At 36.2% G+C, this 20396-nt stretch overlaps 1 protein-coding gene across 24 annotated transcripts in view; it reads left to right on the top strand.

Annotated features, from left to right (window-relative positions):
* The window catches only part of LOC129721480 (glucose transporter type 1), a 551257-nt gene that overhangs the window by 227332 nt on the left and 303529 nt on the right, over window positions 1–20396 (top strand). For 13 of the 24 annotated variants that reach the window (XR_008727397.1, XM_055674091.1, XM_055674111.1 and 10 more), the window contains exon 1: window positions 10635–11078. The exons of 4 other annotated variants lie outside the window; for them this stretch is intronic. The gene's annotated coding sequence lies outside the window, so the exon portion shown is untranslated. Of the gene's footprint in view, window positions 1–10634; window positions 11079–20396 lie in introns of those variants that run through there. 7 more of the 24 variants (XR_008727400.1, XR_008727398.1, XR_008727399.1 and 4 more) reach the window with 1 other exon arrangement.

The following is a 20396-nucleotide window of genomic DNA, read 5'->3' as shown; positions in this document are numbered from 1 at the left end:
TAAAATTCAAAAGTTAATAGTTCTTTAGGTAGTTCGTTCATTTAAAAGTAATTTTGTTCAAATCAGTTGTGATGTTTGTTGATTTTTACATTTTTACATTTTGATACATAACCTCTAAACTAGAAATCTGATTAAAATAAAATTCAATAGGGTCTTATGGGGCAACTAGACCTTTCATTTGCAATTAATTTTATTAAAATCGGCTCAGCCATCTCTGAGGAAATCGAGTGAGATTGGGAGAGCGTTACACACACATACAGAAAATGCTCAGCTCGTCAAACTGAGTCGAGTGATATACGACATTCGGCCCTTTTGAGCACTTTTATATCTTAAGTTTTTGCAATAATTGCTATACCTTTCTAGGAGAAAGGCAAAAACCTGAATGCTTATTAAACATTGGTGGCTGTTTGATCATGGTGAAATGAAAAATTTAAGGCTCTCAAGGTTTGTTCGATTGCTGTGATGTCTTCAGCGAAAATGTAGATAGTATTTTCGTCCTTTAAAAAAAGGGGAACGTCCGAAAACCACATTTCAAAAATTTTATTTTTTTATTATATAAATCTACAAAATATTAGACAGACATTGATAGTTATTCGAGCTTGGAAAAATAAAATCAAATACGATTGATGTTTTGTAAAAATATTTTTTTTTTGATATTTTTTTCATAGTGTATACCTATTTTAAAGGAAAAAATCACAACTTTGAATTTTGCCGAAGACATCACTTCGATCAAATAAACTACTCTGTATCCAAAATCTTTTACAATCATCAATACTATTCTTACAGAAGCAGAAGTTTTAAAAAAATACTGGTTTGATGGTGTTCCCCTTTTATTAAAATTTATGCTTATTTTCTTCTTGAGATGAGGGCAGCTTTTCTCTTTTTCTGAAAAAATAGATGTGATTTTTATCTGTAATTATGAAACATTTCGTCCAGATAACCATACAGCCTCGAGAACAACAGTTCTACTATTCGTTAAGAAGAGCGGTATGAAGATTATATGATAAAATTTACAAGTGAAAGCTAATAACAAACCCAGCCTGTCCAAAATATATCTATGCCCAAGATATATTATTCACCCTACGTGTATTGCTTTGTTTGTTGTTCGGGTACGATTGTATCATTTTCAGCTCAGGTTATGGTTTTTCCAGTTTAACGATCACAAGGCATAATTAAGCTGTACTTAACTGTAATGACTGTTTTTGAAAGATAATAAAGATAATTGAATTTCTGTAGAAATAATCAGAATCAAGGTGGAAAAGATTGTTTAGATTTTTACAACTTTTTAAACATACTCTTTTTTTCATGAAGATATAAAAAAGGTGACACAGTTTTTTAATAACAATACGGTTGTTAGGTTTTTTTATGGGTTTTTTATTAATATTTTAAGTTAAAAAGAAATTATTTTGAGCAAAACTTACAGAGAAGCACAAATTTTTTTAGGTTATTTACATTTTCTTTTTAGATCTTACTAAAATCAATTTTCGGAAGAATTTCCTGGTTAAGTCGAATGAACAAGATATTTTGTAAATTTTCCTCAGCAAGCAACGTACGGTGTTTGGTTAAAATCAGTGCCAATACACTGAATGAACGCTCTACGCTGATCTGAGTACACGGTATTGCCAGAATAGTCGAAACTACTTTATACAACGCCGGTTTCGAGTTTCTGAAACCATACCACCATTCTAGGATGGAATTTTCTTTGTTGTCTGCTTGCGATAGTTTCAGCCGTGGCATTCTGGAAAGCTCACTGAGCTCATTCTCAATATTAATGCTCTCCTGCGTACTGTTCGACTCATCTAGAGTACTGAGATAAGCCTCAAAAGAATCATCCGGCGGTGAGTTCGAATGCTCAGTAACAGACGAAGACGATGCAGCGTTACTTTCAATGTGGCAGCTGCCAGAGATAGCTTGCATAGTGTTCCAAGTTTGCATGATGAACTCCTGAAAAAAAAAAAGTTTTAGATGGCCACTTAGAAAGAAGATATATTCAATCACCATTGCTACAGATCTCTCTTCTTCTGTGATGAACGGACTGTTTTTGAAGTTTATGCGTTGGTCGATGAAAATGGCAGCCAAAAACGATCTGTTGCTCATCAGAGAGGCACGTCTTTTATCCATCTTCCCAGCGATGACTTGAGATATCGCATTGTTTGCTCTTTTCACGTTAAAGGAACACTTTTCCCAGATTAGAAAAAAGTCACCAAAAGTGATCTGCGCATTTTGAAGCTGTAATGTGGCCTCGGCTACTGGTTTAAAAGCATCGGCGAAATTCTCCAGGAAAGTCCACGTATCAACGTCAACGATCTGTTCCTCTCCATCAGCTAAGGTCAGAATAAAATCTTTCTCCTTGATGAGAGACTGCACCATCACGTATGTGCTGTTCCATCTCGTCGGACAGTCCAGTTTCGGTCTACATCGCTTGCTCACTGAAAATAACTTTTTATAGGGCAACTTACGCAACACTTTCACAATACTCCGGATTCGCAGAAGGTTTTTTTTCATTTTAGTCTCCTTAAGAGTATCATTTACCGCTAGCTGTAGCGTATGTTCCGCGCAACGTACTCCTTGGAGAATGGGCTCAACTAATTCTAGTTTCCTATTAGTATACTCGTTGTCGTAATTTTCTGAATCACTGTGCTCTTCATCGTCTTCTTCATCATCATCGTAATTATTCGGGTCGTCAGAAAACTGGTGGCCATTGAGTTCGAGTTCTTGAGTCATCCTCAAACGATCTATTGTGGCACGCATGTTTTGAGCGTTGTCAGTCGTGACCGTTAGCAAACGTCGGATATCGATTCCATACGGTTTCAAGCATCTAAGAACTTCTTCCGTCAGATTTGTTGCTGTGTGTCTGTCATAGAGCTCAATGATTTTGAGAGTGCGAATTTTTATCATCTTTTTGTCAATAAATTGAATATTTATTCCCAAAAACTCCCGGTCCATTCGTGTGGCTGCATCCATTTTAAGACAAATCATTTTATCGGCAATTTCATTCACAATGATGTCCCGCATTTGGTCTGTCACCTTAGAAAGTATTTCACGTATCGAATCCGGGTCCAAATGTTTCGTCAATTTCAGCCCCTCCTCGATAGGCCTTGCAATGCTTTGGAACGCAGGATATCTGAACATGTTTAGCGGAAGACCATTTACGGTAACAAGTTGAACCATGGCTGACATGTACGTTTTTTTGTCCATTCGGACTTCAATCTTCGGGATTTTTTTCGAAGAACCAGCACCACCTTGCTCGTCTCCATCATCTAAAAGCCCTCGTTTTCGTGCAAATTCTTTGTGAAGTGTTTTGTAATGACGATGGTAACTAAATCTTCTCAAGTCAGTTATCTTTTTGTTACACAGCAAACATATCGCCTCTTTGGCTGCGATATTTATATTGAAAAGTTCTATGTCACTGATTGCGCGCGACATGTTGCAAGCCAAGAACTCTAAAAAAATCGACTTTCCGTAACAGCGCAAAATATTACTTTGAGCCTAATACACGAGAAAGTCTCACGAGCTCTGGCGCACGAGTTGTATCAAGTATGTACAGCCCAAACATCGCGCGTCGCAGTCTCTTACCGAAAGAAAAGGATAAGAGAAACCTGCAAATTTTATGTGACATACCTGGTCTCGTCGCACGTAAATGAAATTATTACCTACGAGCGGGAGAAAAATTTCTGGCGTCGCTTGAGTAAAAAGCGTCTGCTGGTACACGAGAAAGTCTCACGAGCTCTGGCGCACGAGCTGTATCAAGTATGTACAGCACGGGCGTCTCGCTCAGTTCGTAGTGCGACGAAACATAGCCTTGCGCGTCGCAATCCGAACCGAAAGAGAAGCGAAAGAGCAACCTGCAAATTGCATGCGACGTGTCTCGTTTCGTCGCACGTAAATGGAAATTCTACGAGCGAGAGAAAAATTTCTCTCGTCGCTTGAAAAAGAAGCACGTGCACAGGAAGTCTGTTTGTTGGTGAAATTATTTTGTTAAAAGTATTAATTCTCTGTGTCGCTTTTTCACCTCGAAAAAAAGTGAGGAAAATCACCTTTTCTGAAGCTACTCACGAAAAGACATCCTTAATTACTTTTCTTTATGCCTATCATTGTATATTTCACTTCTACACGTTCCCTTTACATTTCTGTTTTTTGTTTACCTATCGTTCGGATTTTTTTTTCTGTTTTTCCTTTCCCAATTTTTTTCGTTCTTCTATTTTCAGTTTTCTCGTTCTTTGTTGTGTTCCATTTTACCCCTGATTTCATTGTCTTGTTTTCGAAATTTTATCTACTCTATACTTTTTAATTACATGGTTTCCCTGTTCATCATGTTTTTTTTCTCTCGAATTTCTGTATATTTTTGAATTGTACTTCTTTTGTTTTGGTTTTTTTTTCTCTTTTTTTGCTTTACAATTTTTTTTGGCCCTTTGAAATAGTTTGCCTTTGTTGTTTAATGTTTAAATTTTTCCAAAATTTTTAAATTTTTATATTAAATTTTTTGTTATGATTGTTTTTTTTTTGTTTTCCTTTTTCTACTTTGGTTTATTTTATTCTGCTTTTATTTATTTTTGTTTCCTTTTTTATTGCCTGTTTTTTATCATCTCCTAATAATATAAATATTTTTATTTGTATTAATTTTTGTTTGACTTTTTTATTACTTTCATGTTTGTTTTCTGAGCTTCTGTTTACCTTTATTTATTTTTATCTAGTGCTTTTGATTTTCCGCATTCTGTGTTTTTGCTTGTTTTGTTTTTGATTTTCAGCTTCTTTAATTAGTTTGTATTTTATTGTTTATCGCTTCAATATTTCCTAAATTTCTGTATTTTGCTTCAATTTTCCTATTTCATTTTGTTCTGTTATGCTCGGTATTATCATTTCTATTATGTTTTATTTTGTATAGCTTTATATGTCATTTTTACTATTTTATTTCAAATAGTTGTTTTTTTTTTTCAAATATTATTTTATTGTACTGCTTTCATTTTGGTGTCCCTTAGAACGTTAAGTTCTACTCATATGATTTTTATTTTTTAACTCTTTTAAGTTTTTTCAAAATAAAAATGTTTTTTTTTCTTGTAGTTCAGTTCTTTGTTTCGTTAATTTTCGTATTTTGTGGTTTTGCTTGTTTTGATTTTGTTTTCGTTTTCGGCTCCTTCAAATAGTTTGATTTGCCGTAGAGGCTTTATAGTTAATTTTTCTTTTTTCATTTAAATAATTGTATATTCTAATACACTAAAGTCGTTTTTCACGCGGGGGATACGTGCCGCGTAAAAAAACCGCGTAAATTCCGGAATCCGCGTAAAAAAACGCGTTAATTCCGGAATCCGCGTAAAAAAAACCTGCGTTTATTCTGCAATCTGAGTGCAGAGGAACCGAAATCTGCGCAAAAAACCGCGTAAATTCCGGAATCCGCGTAAAAAAACCGCGTAAATTCCGGAATCCGCGTAAAAAAAGCCGCGTAAAAAGAAACCCGCGTAAAAAAAACTGCGTAAAAAGCGACCTTAGTGTACTTTGTTTTTGTTTTGCTTTTATTTATTCGTTTTTTATTTCATCTTCCATTATCTTTTTATAATTCCTGTTTTTTCAAATCTAATGATTGATCTTTTTATTCTCTTGAAATATTAAATATTATTCATTACATCATTAACAGATGCTTCTCTGAAAAACATCTCTCCGATCACACAAACGCCTGCTAGGATATTATTACGATTGCAGCATTCTATGCAGAAACGTTTTCGTGTGTACGTACAAAGTTCTAAATCTTGCAAGTTTGAAAATGCTGTATCTCTGGTACGCAACATTTTGTTTTTTGTTGATAAGCGATTCCTATGTAAAATCGTCTGCTAAAAACATTGACGTGGTCAAGACAACAATCGAATGGGGGGTATTTCGAGAAAATTGCAAATCAAGTTTTAAATTGAGAAAAATGCAATGTCGGCAAAACTTCAGAAAAAAAAACTGCGTAGTTCGATTCTACACCTGAAACCCTTTAAAATGGTATGTCAATATCAATATCACTCTTCAGAGTCCCGAGATATCCGCAAATTAAAAAAGGTGTTTTGCTAAATTCGCAAAAAGTAAAGGCAGTCCCATTGACCGAGGGGTCCACCAATAGGTACAACACTTTGTATATATGAGTTCCGGCTCAAAGTACATCGACTCACATATTTTGGTCGTAATCGGAGATGATCGATGCATTTCCTCGGACACTTGACATGGAATGACCCATATAATTTTGCTATTATTTTTATTTCCCTGTTTTGTAATCTAATGGTTTTGTTCTCTTATCTTATAAACTTCTTATAGTTATTCATTTTTAATTTTGCAGTTACTTAATTTTTATGTTTTTTTCGCATGTGTTTAAGCATGGCTTTTCTTATTTCAGTTATTTTGTTGCTGTAATTTTCAGAATTTTCAATTGTATTTTTCATTTCCGTTTTCATGATGGAATGTTCCCTTCTCTTTTTATAAATCTGTCATTTTGTTTGTCGGTTTTTTCATTTTCTGTGTTCTTTATGTTTGTTCAAAATGTTTCCGTTTTTTTACTGTTATTTTGTTTACATGATTTTGTTTGAAGCTGTGTTTCCTATTATCTCGTATTTTTGCGTTAAGTTTTTCTGTTTCATTTCGTTTTGTATTGTTTTTTTTTTGTCGCGTGTTTTAAATATTTTTTTTCGTTTATTTTTGTAATAATAATGTTGTTCTGTGGTTTTAATATTTTCTGTTTGAATTTCTCTGTGCTTTTGTTACTAGTTTTTTGGTTTTCCGGTTTTCAAATAGATTTTGTTTTTATGGACTTCCGTTGTTTTGTGGTCCTTCTGAAAGGGTTTTATGCTTCTATTTTTCAATTTTATACTTATTTTCGTAGTATTTAAATTTGTTTTTTTTTCAATATTTTTATTTGTTTATTTTACTTTCTTACTTTTAATTACTATAATGCAAGTCAAGCTGTTTTTATTTCTATTTTAAGCAGTAAATATGGAGCTGACGATTGAAAAATATACTAACTGGGGAAATAGTTAATTAGAAATTTACGAAAAATATAGTCCAGCAGGTGGGACTCGAACCCACAACTTCTAATCTCCGGTCAGATACGTTTCCGATTACACCACCGCAAAACGTATAAGACAACCTCGCTATATTACTATTTTGTATCGCTTGCACACTTTATCGCACGTCATCATTTACTCAGTAGAGATAGAGAGTATTGTTTGGTGGCTGGCTTTTGTTTCGTAACTCTCACGTCACAGTGAGGTTTACTGCATCAGTAAGAGATCGGAAAGCGCTAGACTGTTGCCGTCTCTACCAACGGCAACATCTTGACGTGTTGGGTCCGTCATGAAACATTGACCTTTCTTATTTTTAATCAAAGTTGCTGATTATCTTAATCATTCATGATTCATCATCGTCGCTGCTCACTAGTGACTTGGTACTAGAGCTGCAGCCTGTCGCATCATCAAGTGCGAATAACAGTGCTTACTGAACTGTTTGGGTGTATTCTATCCTTTACTTCTTCTCCTGCTATTGTATCTCACTGAGTCAACACATTCGGCCACCCGAAAAAAAGTTACTCACCATCAATTCGACTAACAGCTGAAGCGAACGAATCTAACGAAGCGAACGAAGCGTCGGGAAAGACCAATGACGTTTACAAAGGAAAAAAAAAACACCGTTGGTTTTGGTAAGAATATATTCGTACAAGACCCGAACAAACGTCGCCGCCTAGGGTAGGCAAGCGAATTCTCTGTTTATCGAAAAGGGTGTTCGATACATCTGAGAAGGGATGTATTCTTGACAGAATAGATTTTGCGGAATATAGTTTAAGGAATTAGTTTAGATGTTCACACGTATTGGTCGAGATGTTTGAAAAGGAAAAAATGACATTCTTTCAATGTATGTTTTTATTTTTATGTTTCTTGAAGTCAACTGATTATTGGTTTCTGAAATTTAAAATGAATTTAACAAAACTGGAAGCATCGATAAGGCACCTATTATCTACTGCCCCTGTAGAAGCAGCTTTTTCCTCCACAACATCCTTCATCTTTGTTTTTAACACGCGGCAGTTCATCACTGCTAGACTCTTCCTATTTTCACAACTACAACTACGCAGCACTGTTGGCTGAAGAAAGCTAATCGCTTCGGTTCACCCAAAAAAAAAAAAGACCCGAAGAATATGACTGATGCAAATCGTACGAACGGTGCGAACGATGTAAATGAAGTGAATGATGCGAATCATCTGAATATTCTGAGTGATGAGATTACCACGGAAAAAACCTCTGTCTTCCCTGTTGATCTGATCGGGTCCGAAGCGAAGATGGGGCGAAGAGAAAAAAAACTTCTCATACGTGAGTCACTCACCATGGCACGGGACAATCAACGCGTTCGTTTCATTTATGAGTGCATGCTTTGTTGCCACTGAACTGAGTACTTCTGTTTGCAGACAACGTATTTGAGTGTAATGAAGTGATAATCAGCAACACTGTTTTTAATGACTATAATGCAAGTCAAGCTGTTTTTAGTTCTATTTTAAGCAGTAAATGTGGAGCTGACGATTGAAAAATGTACTAACTGGGGAAATAGTTGATTAGAAATTTACAAAAAATATAGTCCAGCAGGTGGTACTCGAACCCACAACTTCTAATCTCCGGTCAGATGCGTTTCCGATTACACTGGACCCACCTGCTGGACTATATTTTTCGTAAATTTCTAATTAACTATTTCCCCAGTTAGTACATTTTTTAATCGTCAGCTAATAATATTCGGTAATTTTTGTTATACATTACTACTTTGCATTTGCACTTTTTCTAATTTTATTTTGGCAATTTAATTTTTTTGTTAATTTTTGTTATTTTATTTTTTTCTGTTCTTATATTTTTTCTACTTTCTATTTCTCTCTCTGAGCTTGTATTTATTTTCCAATTTTTCATGCTCTTTTTTTATGTTTGTGTTCCTAAGTATTAATAAATTTTTAGTTTCAAAATCATATATAATCATATTTTTTAATTCTCTCTCAATATTTCTGTGCTCTCATTTTTGTTTGTTGTGTTTTTATATTTGTATTTTTTTGTTCTATCTTTTTGTGTTCTGTTTTAATGCTTTCTACTGCTCTTTACTTTTCATTTTCCCCTGTATTACTACACATCAATGTCTTTCAGTGATTTTTGGTATATTTTCCTAATTTGCCCAATTTTTCCGGTTTTTCTTTCGGAATAATTTTTTTTTTTCAGTTTTTAATTTTTTTTCCTAGTATGTTATTTTCTGGAGCAGGCATTAGACGAAGCAAATATTTATCATTTTTGGTAAGAATTTTATCTGTACAAAATAAAATCCGTACCGAAAAAAAGCAAATATTTGCTTCGTCTAATACCTGCTTTAGTGACCTCTTTTGCTATTTTTCTGTTTGATAATTGTTCTGTTTTTACAAATGTCCTACTTTTGTATCAATTACTGGTTGACAAAAGCGAAAAAATGCTGCCCAAAAGCTCAAAATTACTGCCTTAAAAATATGATTGCTTTTTATCCATTCCTGTGATGCCTCTAGCCATTGTCAAGACGCGTCAACTTTTGTCAAAACACGTTAACTTTTGTTGAAGTGTCGCAGGGTAATTCCTCGACGGGTTCATCTCTTCAACGTTATGTTAACGAGAAAACTCATTTAATTCTTCGAAAAAATGTTTATGGTTAGGGGCACTAAAATTCACAGGAATGGTTCAAAAGCTCGTTTTTTCCAGTTTAAGCTTTACGGCCACTTATGTGTTGACCAGTGTTATACATGATGTTAAGTGTATGCACTTGGCTGCTGATACCTTAGACTTCTTAGTTTTAAAATTTAGGTTTGGGATTTTGATTTTTTAGTGTTATTTTATTTTATTATTGGTCTTGGGGTAATGTTCTGAGTCGTGTTTTTCTGCTTCGTTGCGATCTCTTGTAACTTTGAGTCTGATTCCTATTTTATGATGTCCGATTCATGATTTCTGCGCACATAGTTGCGTTAGTTTTGAGTTTCGATTGTTCCAAGTTTTAAATGTTGTATTTTTACCTACGTCTTTTTCACTATATAAACGCCAAAAGGATAAGTACCTAACATGAATTATCCAGTAAAATATAACTATTGAAATCGGTACACAGGTTGTCCGAACAGCCGACAGTCAGCAGTGCTGATTTTGAATAATATTAGCAGTTCGTAACTTCATTGTAATCCAAAGAGAGACGTCAGTAGTTGCACGAGTATAAATTACGCTGAAAGATGAATCAGCTTCTAGAATTTATTTTGAATAGTAAGTAATAGTTTTATGCAACTATCAAAAAGCTACTAAAGGATTAATTTTACGAAACAAGCTCTAATGACGCATCACACCGCTTTAGTTATAGTTCTAACGCATAATGATAAGGTCTACGCAGCTTCAAGAATTGCATGCGGAATCCCAAGTGAAATGTCAGAACGATTAAAAATCTTATAGAACCCAATTCATTATTCACTCACATGTTGTTACGCTGTGGTGGCACTTTTGCGCTGCTGCGGCACGTCCACTATATACGACTACGATTGCATGCACTATAGAGAGAGAGGTTCTCCGTTGTTTCCCACCGTTCAACAGCCCCAGGGTCGGACAGATGTATCCACGATTGGTTTAGTTTTACATCAACGGCGATCGGCATCGGCGGGTGTACAGCTTTCAAGTGTGTGTGCGTGTTGTCTTCGTCATCTCGCGTGTATGTAGGACGTAGATGTGAGTAAAAAAACGTGGCTTGGGAAGAACGTCGCGGACTATTTTTGTTTTGGTTTGGATTCCGATCGGTAAACAGGTGAAACGAATTGCGCGGTTTACGAAATATTAATCTACGTCATTGATAGTTAAGAAGGGATCAGTTTTGTGCATTCTTCTGTTGTTTATTGATCTGTGGTATTGCACTGCGGCAATTAAGCAGATTTTTCTTCACTGGTATCTGTTGTAGACACCCGCAGCATACAGTGAAGCGAAAGCGAAAACCGGTCAGGTGTGTTATGTTCAAAAGTTGTTGCAGTTTTTTTTTTTACTGTTTTGAATAGTGGTATGCAGCGTGTCATCAAGGGCAGCGCAGAGTTGGTGCAATCGGTATGTGATCTGAAAGCATTCAGTGAATTTGCCTAATTAATTCCTACCGGCATAATTCACGCATGTACTATTTTGTATTAGCAAAACATTCAATTCTAACCTTACTCATCGGTATGCACTGTATGTCCTCTTTCTCATATTACGTGATTTTTGAACAGAAATTCAATCAAGCATGATGAATGAGAAGGCATATGGCAATGACGGTGTTTTTCTGTGTAAAATCTAGTGACAATGTGTGGGCGATTTAGAGGCACGATTTCTCCACTATCTAAGCCAGCATGATAGACAACTTTATTGTCTGCTGATAGTACCTTTCAGATGTACCATAATCGTTATAGCATTGAAGAGCGTTTTACATTGAATATAGCTGACCTGTTGGTGTATGGAAGCAATCTGCTCCGTTAATTAGACTTTAGATTGCGTAGAAAAAAAAACTTGTGTATTGTAGCGTGACACCTCTTGGAGAAACGCGTGACTTTATTTATTATCATTTGATTAGTGGCTTAGGTCTTGCTTACGAAACATGAGACACGTTTGAGGAGGTTGTATTTTTGCTTTAGTTCTGGTCTTACCAAATGCATAATTTGTGATACGTTAGTGAAATAATCAGTCTTAACATTAGAAACTGCTCGATTATACCAGAACAATGCCAAACTATCATTTGTCATCTATAGTGTCTTGAAGCATTGAAGGTAGCCTGTATCATCAAGGTTACAGAGTCAGACCGTTCGGTGTCAGATGGATTCTTACGCATGGGTTAATTCTCAGGCTACCTCCCATCCCCCTTCCCGCACCCTCATTCAAACCTGAGTTCAAGCTCAGTTGTGTTTTGAAGCTTCGTATTGAACCGTTCGAAATTTATAATTAACTTTGAAACGGTGAAAAAATCGATACACTTATTGCACTGTTACTGCTTCTTCAAAAGAATTAAAAAATATTTATAAATTTTTTTAAGATTACTACGTTATCAGCAATAACTTACAAAAATTTCTACCTAACAGTTTTTAGCGCAAAGTCACACCCAAGCAACTTTGCTAAACCGTGTACAATCGATTTGTTTTCGTTTACAACTGTGAAATCAGCTGAAAAGATACAACCAACAAAATGTATGTGTTAATAAAATCGTTCAATAATACTAGCGGAGGTAGGCAGGCTTATGTAACAAATAAAAGAAGCAAAGTTTAGTAAAGATTTAGATTCACGTTATGTTTCATAACTCCTATAATTAAAAGACCAATATTTTACAAATGAAATCCTAAAAAACGAAGTCGAGTGATATAGGTGCGACATTCGATTTTCACGGTGATCACTAAACATTTCTATGAAAAGGAAAAAATAGACTTCTCTTGATTTACATTTGCTGTCACTTCAAAAACGTCTGGTATTGATCGTAGATGGAGAGCTGTAATTAATTCGAGCAACATGTTGAATATGAATAAAAAAGACAATGTCATCGTTTGCAGTTATTATTCTATCAGCAGCAAGTAACTATCACAGTGAACACAGATCCGACACGTTTATAGTTTATAGTTGTTTATAAACGACATACTTTATAAGCCTTACTAGCTGAGTACCCGATCTAGCTCAGGAATTCGGTATCCCTATTGAATCATAATTTTTAACTTGATTGCCATACCATGTCATTTCACCTAATATAAATCCGGTATGATAATTAAAATATTCTCAAATGTTGATTATGTTCTAGTTTCATTGAAAAAAAATGTGTATTGCTTGTGAGTGATGTTCTCTTCCCTCGTTAAAGGAACTCCACTATCATGCTCTCAGTAAGAAAGCTTCTGCGGGTAACGTTCTTTAACAAATTGCTAGCCATGACTGTTGTATGAGAGTTCGACTGTTGGGAATTGTACGATGGTTGGTTATAATTTCGGCTGAGCAGTCTTGAATAAGTAGAACGATCTGGTTTTTTACTGTCACTGACAGTAAAAACCCAGATCGTTCTACTTATTCAAGACTGCTCAGCCGAAATTATAACCAACCATCGTACAAATTGCTAACGTATAAAAGATACAAGAATTTAAAACCAACAGTATTTTTGAACAATTTAATTTGGCATCGGCAAAGCAGACAAATTGACTCCTACCGCAATGTTGAACAGTAGACAAAAGAGACCATCTCATTTAAAAGTCCCTTGTGGGATTCGAATGAGCCGGATAATCTACCCGAAATCCTCACATACCATTGGTTTCCATCCATCATAGCTTTAATCAGTCGAGTAAACTTTTCGGGGAAGCCGTGGTTGTCGTCCGTGACTACTGGAAAGTTAGTCGTTTTTTTTATTTGATTTCTGCCCATAGTGATGTCGATATTTTCGCAGGGCTGATTATAGTGACGCATCATGCGATTTATTGGGCCATTTTTTTAATTATAGTTAGTTTTGTGGGAGTTTTCCGAAAATATTTTACGATTTCTTAATTGACGACTGGGTGCATAAAAATTTAATTGCGATAATAATTTAGAAGATTGCACGCGTTGAGAAATAATGTCGCTGCGCGCGGCGTGCGGCGTTCTTTAAGTGCTTGTATGTCTATTAGTAGTATAAGTATATGATGATAAGGGAAATGCTGTCCGATTTAGCTTACGAAGACGTACAAAAAAAATTTATTTTGGACAGATTCAATGCGTTCTTCATGTGTTACAACGTAGGGATTCCATACAATGCTACAGTATCCCAGAAAATGTCGGACGTATGTAATATATAATAGTTTGGTTATATGTGGGTCTTGAAAATTATGGCCGAAGCGCTTTATGAAGCCCAACATACTATTTGCTTTGTTGATTATTGTGTTATAATGTTCTATGTATGTAAGTTTGGAGTCTAAGACTACGCCTAGGTCCCTTACGATTTTGCATTTTTCTACTGGTTGGTTTCCTAAGAAAATGTCTGTGGGTGGTGTTACTGGTTTTCCGCTAAAGGCTATTGAATTACATTGTTTAATGTTGTGTTGTAAGGCGTCATACACAAATTACGTAATGCTGAAAACCTAGATTTCAGACCCCCTCCCCCCTATGTAACGATAAGTAACTTTCGATATGACTCCCCCCCCCCTAAAATCACGTAACGCTGGATAGCCTTTCCCCCCTCCAAATTTGCAGTTTTGAGCAAACATCACAGTTACGTAACGATCTCAACTACCCCCCCTCCCCCCTATGTAACAATGAGTAACGCAGACTTAACCCCCCTCCCCCCTCCCCCCTTCACGCGTTACGTAATTTGTGTACGAAGCCTAATAGACTTTTGTTGCACCAAGTGTAGAATACATTTCTGGAATATTTCAAAGTCTTCTGCATTGATTATTTCAATAAAGAGCTTCATGTCGTCAGCATGTACACGCACATGTATTGATTTAAAAAGATAGGAAATGTCATTTACGTATAATATAAAAAAGAGGGCCCAGGTGAGAACCTTGAGGAACCCCAGAGTTACTTCAATTGGGTTTGAAAAGGAATTTTAAAAGCGAACTATTTGTGTTCGTTTTGTTGGGTGGGAGAGTTCGACTGTAGATGGTATCAATAATTGGGATTTCGGCTTAGCAGTCATTCATCTCAGAACTTAGAACGAAGCTATTGTCATTCGTCCCAACGTTTCAGCACTTATTGGTGCCTTCATCAGGGGATCCCAATCCCAATCCCAATTTTTGTGTTCGTTTTGTTAAGTATGACTGCAGCCATTTTACTTGCTGAAAGACTTTGTCATTAATTATTGATTCAAATAATTTTGGAATGCAAGAAATAATGGCAATTCCACGATAATTACGAATGTCAGATTTAGTCCCAGATTTGAAAATTGGCACTAAATATGAAGTTTCCCAGAGTTCTGGAAAAAATTTATTCTTCAGAGACATATTAAAGAGGTGCAGTAAAAGTGTAGATAGTTCTTCTGCCAAGTTTTTGAGAAAAATCAGAGCTATTCTGTCAGGTCCAGGACCTTTCATAGTGTCTGAATTTTAAAGAGCGTTCTGAATTTCTAATTCAGATATTTGATTGACAGATAAAGAATTTAAATATTCAGGTAAATACGAGAAATATTCGCGGTCGCGATCTGTTTCTTCGAATGTGGTGTATATTTCTTTAAAAAAAACGCCAAAAAGACTACATATTTCATCACTAGTATGTCCTACATTACTGTCAAGCATTCGTGATGGAAAGTTGTTACTTTTTAGTTTGGTTTTTACGTAATTGAAGAAGTTCTTAGGGCAAGACTTGATTTGATGTTCGATTTTACGGTTATGTTCTTCATGTGCAATTTTAATGGCTGCGTCAAGTTGACAGCAATTTTCTTGGTATTTTTGAAGATTTTCACTATTGTTGTCTTTCTTGTATATTTTATATGCTTTTTGTTTTCTATTTTTTAGGTTCTTCAATTGTGGATTAAACCACACTGGATATTTGTTAGTGTTCGTTCGTCTTCTTTTTTTGGAGTGGTACATTTTCTGATATAATTTGATTAATTATTTCATAAATTTTGGTGCTTCTTCGTTGACATTTCCTTCTTTACAAATTATACTATTCCAATTTATTATGCGTATTCTATATTTGACTTGTTCGAAGTCAGTTTTGTGGTATTCCGGTATATCCTCGTACTCGCAGTCGCTAGGGTACGAAGTGTTATTCATTACTATTGAATATTCAATTGCTGTGTGAAATGCTTAATTTTTCCAAATGGGAGTCAATGATGCATCTACACAGAAGTCTTCAGTGCAGTTTGTGAATAATAGGTCTAAATATGCATTTTGTTTGTTTTTGACATGATTGATTTGATATAGAGTTCTGAAGTTTTGCCAAAACGATACTTCAGTGTTTCGTTTCCGCCTACGACTGGGAGTAAGATAGATTCATTTTCAATGTCCTACAATAATGTCTGCATTACGTTGGTTGAAGTCGCCATAGACATGTAGTTTTACTTCTGGTTTTATGTTAGACATAATAGATTCTAGAGTTTTGAAAAATAATTCATACGAATGTTTATGAGCATGTTCCAGTGGAAAGTATACGGAACAGAAGATATAAGCCGTTCAGAGCAAAAGTTTCACACTTTTTGGATTTTTTGCATAAATTAATACTCTCCCAGCTGGTCTCGAGGTACGATGCTGGCTTAACAAGCCAGTCGTCGTAGGTTCGATTCTCGGCTCGGGAGAGACTGTTAGTGTCAGTAGGATCGTAGCGCCAGCCCCGCAATTGTCCTGTACACTCAACAGTTGGCTGCGAAGTCTGTGTATAATAAACAGAAGGTCGAGTTCCGATACGGAATGTAGCACCAAGGCTTTGCATAAATTAATGCAGAACGCAATAATGTACTAGAATATCCAAGAAAAACCGAGATCTGATAACCTAAATCAAAGTTATAGCCAACACAATTTTTGGTAATTAACATAATGAATTTAACGGATTACAATCCCCCGTTCCAGCTCATGACATCGTGGCTCAGCAGAACAAACCCATACATGCTGCACATTCATGGCCATTCGAAGAGCATCAGACGACCATCAAACTACAAAACACTGATTGAAAATACATGCTAGTTTTAAGATAGACTTAATTTCACCTCGGCAGCGAGGATAAAAAATTTGCTTTAAGATTTTAAGTCATCAGATATAATTGACGCCGTTAAACATTAAATTGTATTTGTGCCGTGTCAAATAAATGATATGAGAAAAATAAAATGAATATAATAATTCCATGCCTCCTGTGTGGGAGTATCGTGCCCCCACCCCCCCCCCCCCCCCCCCCGAAGTAGTTGCTAAAAGCAGAAGTTCTCTGCGCATTGTCAAAAAAGATAAACAAAACAAACTAGATAAACCAGCCGTAGATCCAACTGCATTTCTGCTGCCGTGCTGCGATTCCTGCCAACTTTTAGTAACCGCATCGTTTGAGTTCAACAAGCTGACCAACCAGCAAAACGAGCTGACGAAACTAGTTGATGGAAATATGTACAGAGGTGATTCATCGACTTGTGACCCAACTTGAACAGCCGAGCACAATTCCAGAAGCTCTAGAGGGTATCGACAAGTCACTTACACATATAAACCAAGTGCTAGCGCCAAACATCAAAGCCAACAGTATGGCTAGTATTATGCCAACACTTAAAAATCACCTGACGCAGCTCGTTAACATTGCTTTTTTGGAATTCAAGAACGAACTTCGGAACGAATTAACGGAATCGCTGACCAGCATAAACAACAAAATTTCACAGTTAGAGCAGCTGTTTGTAGAAACGGCAACCAGCTGTTCAATACAAACCAATCCGTTAGAGATGAACAATGTAGATGAGCTTAAAACTCTGTCATCCTGCATCGAAGAACTGAGAACTAAGTCAGCGAGTGTTGCCGCTCCCCCAAAAGCTTCACCTGTTTCACCTCCAAGCTTGGCAACAGAACTTTATTTGGATAATGCCAATAATTCAGGATGGCGGTTTCTAGGTTCAAAAAAAGTTTGGAAGCGGATTGGACAGATTATGATGAACGCAAAAGGCGTCGTTTGGTACAGTTGAAGAATGCAGATGCGGCCAGAAGAAGGAGGATTCGACGACAACGGACTAACAACAACAATAATAACAACAACAACCGCAATGGTCACAATTACAACAATCGCAACAATAACAACCATCAGAACAACAATAACAACCACAATCGCAACAATAACATCTACAACAACCGCAGCAATAACAACCACCAAAACCGCAACAATAACAACTTCAATCGCAACAATAACATCTACAACAACCGCAACATTAACAACTCCAACAACAACTATAACAGTATCATTAATAACAACAATCAGATCCCGAATCGTAACCTCAACCTTAACAGAAATCTTAACAACAGCTACTACAACCAACTACCACCAGACCGTTTGCTTCCTGCTGCAGCGAAGGATAAATTTTCTCGACCCCCACCTAATCTCCAGCATATCTCTTTTCAACGAGGCGAAGTACTTAATCCGTACCCAGCGAATAATGAGTCGTCATCATCTTTCATGCCTACCGTTTCAACGTACCCGCTCAACTTAACGATTGAGTACATTCAGATGAAGATCTGTCTGGTTTGGAATTTTCTCACTACGTGGTGCTAATGTACCCGTGACTATTTTGTAACAGAAACCATTTTACCTATTTCAGTATCAACTCGTATGCTGTTACCAAATACGTATACACTAGCGCCACGGAGAGACATAATTCTTTAACAAACAGATCATCATTCTATAGTACTCAATCACTTGGGCAACTCTGCTGAAGACATGAATGTTCTATGTCCTAAGATTAAAGAGCTATAATGCATCCTTCATGCTCACACTGGACATGTACCACTTTTGCTCTCAACGTTTTTTGGTTGTCATTATTTTTCCTATAGATCAAAAGTGGTATATGTTTTTCCATTGAAGTTTGGGTAAGTTTCTCAACCAGAACTATTTGCTTTCATGAACTGTCTTTTGAAACCTTTCCAGCAATGATTTAGTGCAGTTATGTTGGAAAAAATTGTTGAGAATAATTTACTATTTGAGTGTTTTCGTTTATCGCGTCTCCTGAAAAATTTACTTAATGGCACATGTACCACTTTTGCTCTCAACGGCTGATATGTTCTTCGCCAGCAATAATTGCTTTGGCCCATACGTGTTCAAATTCTTTATATTTGTCGGATATTATTTCTTCAGAAGTAAAGTTTGCATTAATGGCAATGAGGACTCCACCGCCTGACTTTTTTCGACTGGACAGACAAATTTCAATCGTGCCGGAATACATTATAATTGTTCCCAATAACTTCTTCGCTTCTTACGCTTTCGTCCCAGCTACTTTCCATAGGTCTTTCGGGTCAATTGTATCATATGCGGCTTTCAAATCGATCTGTACTTACCTCACTTTTGGAGGATCTGCTGCAAAGTGAAGACTCTCCTCTGGCAGCTGTTCGTTATACCAAATCTCAACGATCACTCGACGCAGGCTCTCGGCCAACTTATCCGGCCTATCTTGATAAGCCCCGCTCCGAAACCATCCTTGATGGCCAATTTGTTGTTCTCCAACTGCTTGATGACATCCTTTTCTCCGCCTATCGTTGGAAGTGGTACGTCTCCTTCCTCTGCTGTATCGACGATGTCATTTCCGTCGCCGTCTGGATCCTCTTGCTGTACACCATTCGAGTGTTCATCAAAGCGCTGCTTCCACCTTTAGGTCACCTCACCAGAACACTCCCTTCATTATACCGGCACTTTGTGGCTCGCGGCACAAAGTCTGTGCAGGATGCGTTGAGTTTCTGGTAAAACTTTCGCATCTCATGAGACTAATTCAGTTGTTCTAGTGCAGCTTTCTTCTCGTCGAACCGTCGCACAGTGGGACCAAACTGAAAAAAGACGGACAACAGTCTTTTTCGACGTTTTAGCATATAGGTGTCTTCGGAGAAGTTTTCTAATATGCGATTATAAATATTTAAAGATATTCGTTGAAAATGTTATTGAGGGGGTATTCAGTCAAAATAAAAGCAACAACATCTAGTTGCAAGATATCAAAGTTAGGTCTTCGGCAAAGTTGTAGAACTATGAAATTTATGAATTTTTCTCGAAGACACTAAGTGTCCATATTGTAAAACCATTGAGATATAGTTAAATTTCTGTCAACACCCCCTTAAAATCAATTTATTGAGTTTCTTGAGCTTGAATCGCATTCAATCGAGTTGACATATTCTACAAAGTTGTTGATATCATCAAGATACACAACTTTGCTCAAGACTTCAATATCGTATATCGAATGGTTTGCTCATAAAATTAGTTTACGAATGGTTTGCTCATAAAAAAAAACTTACACACATACGGATATAAATAATAAGCAATTACTTCAAATGGTGTTACTACCAATAATATAAAATAGGGGATACAGAAAACGCCTGGGCGATATCATATGTGCAAAGTCCATACAAAGGAAAAAAAATGTCTGCACATCTGCCATCTCTGGTAATAGGGAGAAAAAAATAGCTTTCGAGCGAATGAAGCAGGAGAAAATATACATTTATTTGTTCAATATAAACTAGCTGTATATTTTTCAACATGTTTGCTTCAGCAAAACATTTTATTGGAGTTTTTTTTTTCATCCTGGCGATACTTATCTATGGTATTATTATTTTCAAACCATAAAAAACTATCTCGTTATAATAAGTAGAGTTGTCAAATTTTACGAATGCCATTAGAAATATGTTCAAAAAACTCACATGGATTCGCACACGAATAATGATAATCACTTTACTTCTGACTTCATAAATCAAAGGAATTATTCCCTGCGCAACTATACGCGTTTGTAAAAGTACGAGTGCTAAT

The sequence above is a fragment of the Wyeomyia smithii genome, chromosome 2 (genome assembly GCF_029784165.1).
Source record: "Wyeomyia smithii strain HCP4-BCI-WySm-NY-G18 chromosome 2, ASM2978416v1, whole genome shotgun sequence".
NCBI classification, from domain to species: domain Eukaryota; kingdom Metazoa; phylum Arthropoda; class Insecta; order Diptera; family Culicidae; genus Wyeomyia; species Wyeomyia smithii.
This window is presented reverse-complemented; position numbering and strand designations above follow the sequence as displayed.